We start from the raw sequence: 10,000 nt of genomic DNA on the forward strand, positions 1-10,000 counted from the left end.
GGTGTAATCTTATCTATAAATTATTAGATTTTATCTGTTTTTGTTTCTCTGTCACTGGCGGGTAAAAAGATGAGATGGAGAGCAGTCACCGGCTGTCAGTTTTTTAATGTGATAGGAAATTAAGCAAAGGTTGTCGAGAATGACGTAGAAGGATATTGGGACGGGTCCAGACACTGAATGCCATCTCTTCGAGGCTGCACCTCTAGATGAAATTAAGAGTATTGATGTAATCTGAAGATAAGCGTCAGGTAGATGATTATCATCGTTCCTTTGTGCAGGACCTATCTTCGTCGGATCTACCATTGTAGTGACTAAGATGAGAGAGAGAGAGAGAGAGAGAGAGAGAGAGAGAGAGAGAGAGAGAGAGAGAGAGAGAGAGAGAGAGAGAGAGAGAGAGAGAGAGAGAGAGAGAGAGAGAGAGAGAGAGAGAGAGAGAGAGAGAGAGAGAGAGAGAGAGAGAGAGAGAGAGAGAGAGAGAGAGAGAGGGGGAGAGAGAGAGAGAGAGAGAGAGAGAGAGAGAGAGAGAGAGAGAGAGAGAGAGAGAGAGAGAGAGAGAGAGAGAGAGAGAGAGAGAGAGAGAGAGAGAGAGAGAGAGAGAGAGAGAGAGAGAGAGAGAGAGAGAGAGAGAGAGAGAGAGAGAGAGAGAGAGAGAGAGAGAGAGAGAGAGAGAGAGAGAGAGAGAGAGAGAGAGAGACTGCATCTCGAGAAATGACGAAAGGTTACATTAGGTATTAGATCCATTATGACTTCGGGTTGTAAGATGAACCACTAAGTAGAGGCAACTGTGTATCTTGTTGCAAGGTTGCAGAACTGCGCCATATGTACTGAATGACATTTCCGTCTGTCCGTCTGTCTGTCTGTCTGTCTGTCTGTCTGTCTGTCTGTCTGTCTGTCTGTCTGTCTGTCTGTCTGTCTGTCTGTCTGTCTGTCTGTCTGTCTGTCTGTCTGTCTGTCTGTCTGTCTGTCTGTCTGTCTGTCTGTCTGTCTGTCTGTCTGTCTGTCTGTCTGTCCCCCTCATCACCTTCCCTTTTCTTCCTAACATTGTTCTCTTCTTCACTCCCACCTACCCTCTTGTTTTCTTTTCCCTCTCTTTTTCACCTCTCTCTTTCTATTTCTTTCTCTTTCCCTCTTCTCCCTTTTTGTTCTGTTTTGTCTCTAGCTGCCATTCTCTTCTTCCCATCAATGTCTGTCTCTTTGTTTGTCCGTTTGTTTGTCTTATCGTCTACCAGCCCGTCTATCTGTCTCTCTTTCTTTCTGTCTGTTCATCTGTGTTTGTTTATCTGCCTGAGCTCTTTAAATCCTCCTTCTTCCATTTGTTTTCAATTCTTTTTCAATTTTCTTGTATTTTTCTAATCTCTTTTTCTTCCCCTTTTTTTTTTTTTTTTTTTTTTTTTTCCCTCAGTTTCCATCACTCTTTCTCGTCCTTTATCATGTCCCCCACTTCAGCAATTTTCTTTCTTGTTTTCATTTTTTCTTTTTTTCTTTCAACCCTATTTCCCTCATTTTCTCTCTTTTATTTCATATTTTCTTTCTACATTTTTTTTATTCCTCATTTTTTAACTGCAACTCTTCGAACACTTGGAGTCATCCATCTATTCAGTCAAGTGTCAGCTATCCGCCCTACTTTTTCAGTTTCGTCAATTTTTCGCCCTTTTTTCTGATTTTTTCTTCGTTTCTTTTCTCTCTCGTTTTCAATTAACAGTTCTACTGCAGAACCATTATGACCATCGTACTGTGTACTTACAACCTGATGGAATCCTTTGATCTATGATTTTTTGTATTTCTGTTTTCCTTATAATTGTGCTCCCTTTATCGTTTTTTTTTTTTTTGTATATCTGTTCTATTTCGCAAGTATATTTGTTTGCTCCCCTCTGCTTCCTCTTTTATTCTGTCTTGCTCTTTTTATTTATTTTTCTTCTTTTGGGTTCTTTTATTATCTTTTTCATCGTGCATATTCCTATCTGAACCTTCACTCCCTTGTCTTTACATTTAATTTTTTTTTTATTAATTAAATAATTTTTTAATCTTTGTATTTGCCGGTTTTCACTTGTATATCCGTCCGTAAGTTTATTCTCCCTTGCATAAGTTTCCGTCCTTTTGTACTCCCTTACACCTCCTCTGTCTCCCTTATAATTCTTTTACTTTTCGCCTTATAATTCTTTTACTTTCGCCTTAAGCTTTCCCATAATGCTTCCATTTCCTCGTGGTCTCTCCAGGTTTTCTCTTTATTCTCTTGTATTCTCCTCTGCACTCATTTTCTCTTTTATTCTACCTTCCGTGACCTATTTCTCTTTTGTATTTCTCTCTATGATTCCAAGCTTCAAACGATTGTTGATTGTATCACCCGAGTGCTGATATAGTTTTTGCTTTTAACTTGGGTGTTGTGTTGTATGATTTTTACTTTCCCTCCCCCTTCCTTTCTCTCTACCTTGCTTTCCTCCCTTCCTCCCTCTCATCATTCCTCAGTCGCTCGATCACTTTCCCCTCCTTACCCAGTTCCGCCTCTTTCCCTGAACTCATTCATTCACTCACTTATTCACCCACCCACTCACTCATTCACTCTGTCACACACTCACTCTGCTGCAGACTCATTCGCTAACTCATCCGTCAATCACTCTATCACTCACATAATTCAACCAGTCACCTATTTACTCACTCGTCACTCTCACTCGTCACTTTCTCTCACTCACTCACTCACTCACTCACTCGTCACTCTCACTCGTCACTTTCTCTCACTCACTCACTCACTCACTCACTCGTCACTCTCACTCGTCACTTTCTCTCACTCACTCACTCACTCACTCACTCACTCACTCACTCACTCACTCACTCACTCACTCACTCACTCACTCACTCACTCACTCACTCACTCATTTATTCATTCACTCTTCTCTCTACTCATTCGTTTCCATGACTGAATATGCAATCCATGCTTCATAATGTCTTGCATTAAAACATAGACACAAAACACGGAGTGAAGTTTTTTATTGTATTGTATTGTATTGTATTGTATTGTATTGTATTGTATTGTATTGTATTGTATTGTATTGTATTGCATTGCATTGTATTGTATTGTATTGTATTGTATTGCATTGTATAATATCACATTGCATTGTTTTATATTGCAATATGTTGTACTGTATTGTATCGCATTGTATCGCATTTTATTGTATTGCTTGCGTTGTATTGTATTGTATTGTATTTATTGCATTGTATTGTATCGTATCGTATCGTATTGTATCGTATTGTATTGTATTGTATTGTATCGTATTGTATTGTATTGTATTGTATTGTATTGTATTGTATTGTATTGTATTGTATTGTATTTTATCATATTGTACTTTGACGCAGATTACTTGCTCTTATATTCTTAAAAAGGAGAGGTACAAAGAGAGCTCCTGAATAGAGGGACAACAGAAGTCAGAACTGATAAGCATTCATCCTTGAAAGGAGGTTATTCTCTCAATGAAAAAAGCTTTGAATGACTCTGGACCATAGAGGAGCCACTAGATATTCTGAAGTGTCAACTGAGGAGAAGTTATGTAGTCAACATCCCATACCAAGCTCTGAGATAATGAGGTACCCAATAACCCGAATGGACTTATGATACCAGGCCGACTCTACCTCTCAACCTCTTTGGCAACCTCACTCTCCTTTCTTCCCTAGCCCCCGAAGATCCTTTCCCTAGATCCCTAAAGTCTTGCAAATCTTGCAGAAACCCTTATGAAGACCTCGCAAAGATCCCCTTATTGCTTCCACTCCCTCCCTTTATGAATCTCGGTTCGGTCTCCCGCGTGGCTCTCATCCATCCATCCGAGTTCCCTCGAACTCCCACAGAAAGGGGAAAAAATTTACTTGGCCGATTTAGCGATCGCGTCAGCGGCGGCTTCGTCGCGAAGGTTGTGTGTTTGTTTTATCATATCTCTTAATTAATTGTTTTGCTGACCATGATAGTCGGGAAAGGAGAGGGGTGGAAGAGGTGAGAGGGAGAAAGGGGGAGAAGGGGGAAGGAAGGTAAGGAAGAAAGTGGAAGAGGGATGGGAGTCTACCTTGATTGAATGAAATCGCCCAGAGGCAGATAGAATAATTGAACTAGTAGTCATTTCATTAGCAGTGAAAGGTCAATTTAACTATTTTGCTGCAGTGAAAGTGTCTTTGTAATCTGAATAAAATCACCAAGCGGCAGATTGAACATTACAACAGTGCAGAAGTTAAATGAGATATATCTTTTCTTATGCGTTGGGCTTTTCCTTGACTAACACAAATCACTGTGTCCGTATAATTGGTGCATGAAAATCGACAGATCCAAACCTTTTCCTTCGTTAGTAGGCTTAGTTTGACTGATAAAAGATTACTTGTTTAATTGGTCAAAATCTTTGGAAGGGTTGAATAAAATTGTCTGGCGGTAGCAAGAAAGCAGTATGTGAAGACCCTACGATGGCCTTCAATCATGGAAATCTGTAAGAACTTATTATATCTTATTCTATTCCATAATCATCAGTATCTTAAGTATTTATCCTTCAATTCTGGATCTCATAAATCTAATTCCCAAACAAACAAACAAACAAACAAACAAACAAACAAACAAACAAATAAAATAGATATATGAAGAAAATATGATAGATAAGTAGAGAGATGGGTAAATCAAGAAATAAGCAAATGAATAATCATATAAGTATATTCGTAAGTAAACAAAAGGACAAATAGATTAATAAATAAGCAAATAAATGAATTAATACGAGGTGTGTTTTTTAAGTAAGTACCGTTTTGAAATTCTGCCATTACGGAATCATCTGACCGTGTTTAAGTTTGTTTGTGAGTATTTGAAATGCCTCCTCCGATTGAGAATGCCGCCGACTGTGAAATATGCGCTGTGAATCGTTTTCTTACTGCTAAAGCGTAAAAGTGGCTGAAATTCAACGTCATATCTGTTAAGTGTATGGAGAAAACATTATGAGTGATGGGATGGTGCGGAAATGGGTGAGAGCTTTTAAAGACTTTAAAGACGGCCGTACAATTATGCATGATGAGGAACGAAGTGGACGACCTTCACTCATTACTGATGGTTTGATGCAGAAAGTTGATGAAAAAGTGAAAGAAAACAGATGTTTTACGATTTCGTCGTTTTCTGATCAGTTTCCTGAAGTGTCAAGAAGCGTGGTTTAAGAAATTGTGACAGAACACTTAAACTATCGAAAGTTATGCTCACGCTGGGTACCAAAAAATGCTGACGGAGGTTGACAAAAGCAAACGTTTAGCCAAGATGTGATCAGATCATTTGGCTGGGAACAGCCACGATCTAGCGCCCAGTAACTACCATGTCTTCCTGCATTTGAAGAAGCATCTGGGTGGTCCGCGCCACGATGACGATGAAGATGTCAAAACGGCCGTTTTGCAGTGGTTCTCTAATCAGGCGGCAGATTTCTACAGGGATGATATTGAAAAGCTGTTTATGCGATATGATAAATGCCTTAATATTGGTGGAAATTATGTTGAAAAGGAAATTATAGTACAGGCTTTCATATAAAAATAAAATTGTTACGAAAAGTCAACTTGATTAATTTTTATTTCAAAACGGTACTTAGAAAACACACCTCGTATATAAGTAAATAAATTAATATATAGATAAGTGAAAAAAGATAAATAAATATCATATGACTAAAAAACAAATATATTCTATCTCCCTCTACGAGAAAAAAAACACACATTAAAAAAAACACTTTTACCAGGAAAACAAAGACAAAAAGATAAATTGAAGCAACATAGTCTGAGAAACGTTCTTTTCCTTAATCAGTTAAACACATCCCAATATAAGAAAAAACCTATTTTTCAAATTATCTTCTTTTTAGTAGTAAGAAAAGAGTTACTCATGAAAGGAAAGATAGAGAGAAAAAGAGAGAGAAAAAGAGAGAGAGAGAGAGAGAGAGAGAGAGAGAGAGAGAGAGAGAGAGAGAGAGAGAGAGAGAGAGAGAGAGAGAGAGAGAGAGAGAGAGAGAGAGAGAGAGAGAGAGAGAGAACTCTTTTGTCATCGGAGAGGTTCTACATAATTAGATAAAATAATTGGGCAGCAGTCATATGAAAAGTACTACTCAGTACAGAAGGATTTAATATAGTTACATATCCCTGTCCCCTTCAACTTCTCAAAAAATATCGTATTTTCTATAACCTTTCCTTCTCCCCCCAAAAAAGATATATACGAGTATGTATATTGTTGTGAGCGCTACTCAGGCAGACTACTTGGTCGAATGATAGAAGGTGGTATGGAATGAATGTCTCAATCCGTTCTATATTTATTGTGTAAGTGACATGGCTTATATAGTGATCCGGGAGCACGCGGAAGTCCGGTCGGCCAATCAACGATCACCTCATGACCTGAGATTGGCGAGGTAGCTTGTTCCAGTAGCCAATTACCTGTTAGCCCGCGTGGCAAAACGGTCGTTTGTAGTGTGAACGCCACAATATCATCCCCTCAGCGATAATGTTCCGTTGTGTACGAGTGGTTGCGGCCCGCCCTCAAGAATAGTACCAGAGGTGGGTCGTTGTTTTGTAGGTATGCTGCCTTGAGGAGACTCAATCGTTGCTACCTTTAATGCGTAGTAGGAACGCTTTCTCCTTTCTCTGGACAACTTTGTAGGGGCCGGAATAGGTTGGGGTGAGGGGTGGCGTGTGAGCGTTTGCGCGGAGGAAGACATGTGTTGATGTATGTAGATCTCGGGGGAAGTATCGGTGTTCTGGCGACTTGTAAGTTTGTTTGCGCGGGGTGAATTCTTTGACGATACATCGTAGGCGGCTGATGTCGTTGTTCGTATGGGCGTCAGGGAAGAGTGCGCCGGGTACCACTATGGTTTAACCGAAAAACATTTCGGCCTGGAAAACGTCGAGGCCCTTATTCGGGGTAGTACGAAGGCCGAGGAGGATCCAGGGTAGCTGAGTGCCCTAGGTCGCGTTGTTGTAGCGTGATATCAGGGCTCCTTAGAGAGTTCTGTGAAACCGCTCCACCATGCCGTTAGCCCCCGGGTTATAGTCTGTGGTGTGGTAACTAAGGTGCCCAATAGCTGTCCCAGGGATGTCCATAACTGCGATGTGAAGGTGGTGCCGCGGTCGGAGATGATGTGTTCTTTAATGCCGAATCTGAAAATCCATCCGGAGAAAAAGACTGCTGTGCAGCTGGAAGTGGTGTCGGACATTGGGATGGCTTCAAGCCATCTGGTGGAGCGGTCTATGATGGTCAAGAGATAACGTTGTCCAGCTGACGGAGGAAGAGCGTCCACTACGTGCACGTGTATGTGAGCGAAACGTCTCTGTGGTTGATGAAAGGTCCCGGGGACCGTTTCCATGTGTTGGTGGACTTTAGATTTCCGACAGGATGTGCAGAATCGGACCCAGTTCCCCGCGTCGCGAGATATGCCGTGCCACATGGACTTTTGTGACATAAGCTGTGCTTTTGCTCGTCGTGAAGTATGTGACAAGTTGTGGATGAGGCCGAAGACGTGACGGCGATAGGATGCTGGTATCCATGGGCGTGGACACCCGGTGCTGACGTCGCAGAAGATGGTTGTGATGGAATTGCCCAGGTGTATGTCCTTCCACTGTACAGCCGTGAGCGATGTTCTCACAGCTGGTGCCTCGGGGTCCCGTTCTGGCTCCTTGGCAAGGTAGTCATAGTCGGGTCCAAGCTATACTGCGTCTATCTTGACTCTGGAAAGGACGTCGGCTACGGGGTTTTTCTTACCTGGCAGATGTCGGAAAGTGCGTTTAAATTCAGTGATAGCTCAGAGGTAGCGGCGTTATCGTGCGTTATCGTGCGGACCATGTCTGGTAAAGGCGTAAACTAAGGGCATGTGGTCGGTCTGGATGGAGAATTTGCACCCTCAAGGAAATGGCGGAAATGGCGTACGGCTTGGTGGACGGCGAGAAGTTCTCTGTCGAAGGTAGAGTAGTTTCTTTCGGTCTCGAGGAGTTTGCGGCTGAAGAAGCTTAAATGGCGTGGCTGTCCGTGAATGAATTGTTCCAGAACGGCTCCGATGGCGATGTTGCTGGCATGCGTGGTGACGATTAGAGGCTTCCCGGAGATTGGAAAGGCGAGGAGGGTTTTTCCGGCGAGGAAGTTTTTTGCTTTCTGGAAGGCCTCTGCTTGAGGGGGGCTTCACATAAGATCCTTGGGTTTTCCTGCTAGGACTTCGTACAGTGGTGTCATGGTTGCCGCGATCCCGGGCTGGAACCGGTGAGAATAATTTATCATACCCACGAATTCCTGAAGGGCCCTGACTGTGAGGAGCGTGGGGAATTCTTGTATGGTGGTCACCTTGTCTGGTAGAGGTGAAACGCCTGCAGGAGTCAGGTGGTGTCAAAGAAAGTCAACCTCTTTGGCGCCGAACACGCACTTGTAGCGTACCACCAGGCCGTTTTGCAGAAGGCGGCTCAGGACCTCGGAGAGATGATGGTGTTCCTCCTTAGTTGATGAGAAAGTGAAGATGTCATCAATGTAGCAGGCGCAGAAAAGTAAGTCGCCTAGGATGCCGTCCATCATTCAATGAAAAGTGGCGTCAGAGTTTTACAGGCCAAACAGCTTTAATTAAATGTGAAGGTGCCGAAGGGCGTGGTACAGCAGTTTTCAGGATGTCTTCCGGGTGCATGGGGATCTAATAGTACCCCTTCAGAAGGTCCAGTTTTGAGAAGATTTTTGAGCCGCTGAGTGAAGATGTGATGCCGGCGATGTTAATTTATTTATTTATTTATTTATTTATTTATTTATTTATTTATTCATTTATTTATTTATTCTCATTTATTTATTTATTTATTTATTTATTTATTTATTTATTTATTTATTTATTTATTCATTTATTTATTTTTTATTTATTTTGAGACGCCTATAGTCCCCACAGGGTCGGAGGGACCCGTCCTTCTTTGTCACGATGCGATGTGGTGAAGACCAGGGGCTTGACGACTTCTGTCAGATACCCAGATGCTCGAACTCGGCAAAGGTCTGTTTTGCTAAGGCGAGCTTGTCCGGAGCCAGGCGACGAAACTTGGAGAACACCGGGGGGCATGATATCTTTATGTCGTCCTCTTCTATTTCCTCTGCGATGAGAATGGCAGCACGGATGGATTCGGGGAGGCGTAGGAGCCATAGTGCCCGAAGCAGATGCGAGGGGAAAGTTCGTCTGAAAGGGCTGCTAAGACGTGGTCGACACTTGAGTTTTGGAAGTTTACCCTCTTAAGACGAAACTGTATTTCTGTTCGCTGGAACCAGGTATGCGCATCGATCATCGAGAAAGTGGGGAGTTTTACTTGCGCGGCTGCAACTGGGTGGGTGTCTACGGAAGTGGAAGACGGGAGATTGTCGGAGGTCTTCTCCATTGTATTGGGGTCACCAATGTAGTGAGCGCTACTCAGGCAGACCACGTGGTGAGAAATGAATGTCTCAACCCGTTCTATCCTTATTCTATAAGTGGCATAGCTTTTACTGTGGTCCGGCAGTCCATTCGGGCAATTAGCAATCGCCTCGTGACCTGAAGGGCTGCCGTCCAGGTGCGTCCCTAACAATAGCGTCTATAGAGTAGTTACTGAGATTGGCGAGGTGGCTTGTTCCAGTAGCCAATTACCTGTAAGCCCGCATGCCAAAGCGGTCGTTTGTGATGTAGATGACACAACATTAAAAAGCACTCTAAAAATAGTATTGTCATTATGTATATAATCAATCTATTCCTATTCATAAGTTCTATAGAATTTAACATTTCCCGTGTATAAAATTAAATTCAAAATTACCCTAAAAATAACATTGTAACTACGTATATAATCAAATTATTCCTACCTAAAATTCTATAGGATCTTACCCATATATAAATTAAACTTTTAAATTACCCTGAAATGGAATAGTAATTACGTATACATTAAATCTATTTCCATTCAGAATTTCTAAAGGAACTTTCATTTTCCTTCTATAAACTAAAATTCTAAATAAATTTTTTCTCCTCTTATATTCACCACAGCTATGCAG

Source organism: Oratosquilla oratoria, chromosome 7 (assembly GCF_046742065.1).
Source record: "Oratosquilla oratoria isolate Oo_2021 chromosome 7, ASM4674206v1, whole genome shotgun sequence".
NCBI lineage: Eukaryota > Metazoa > Arthropoda > Malacostraca > Stomatopoda > Squillidae > Oratosquilla > Oratosquilla oratoria.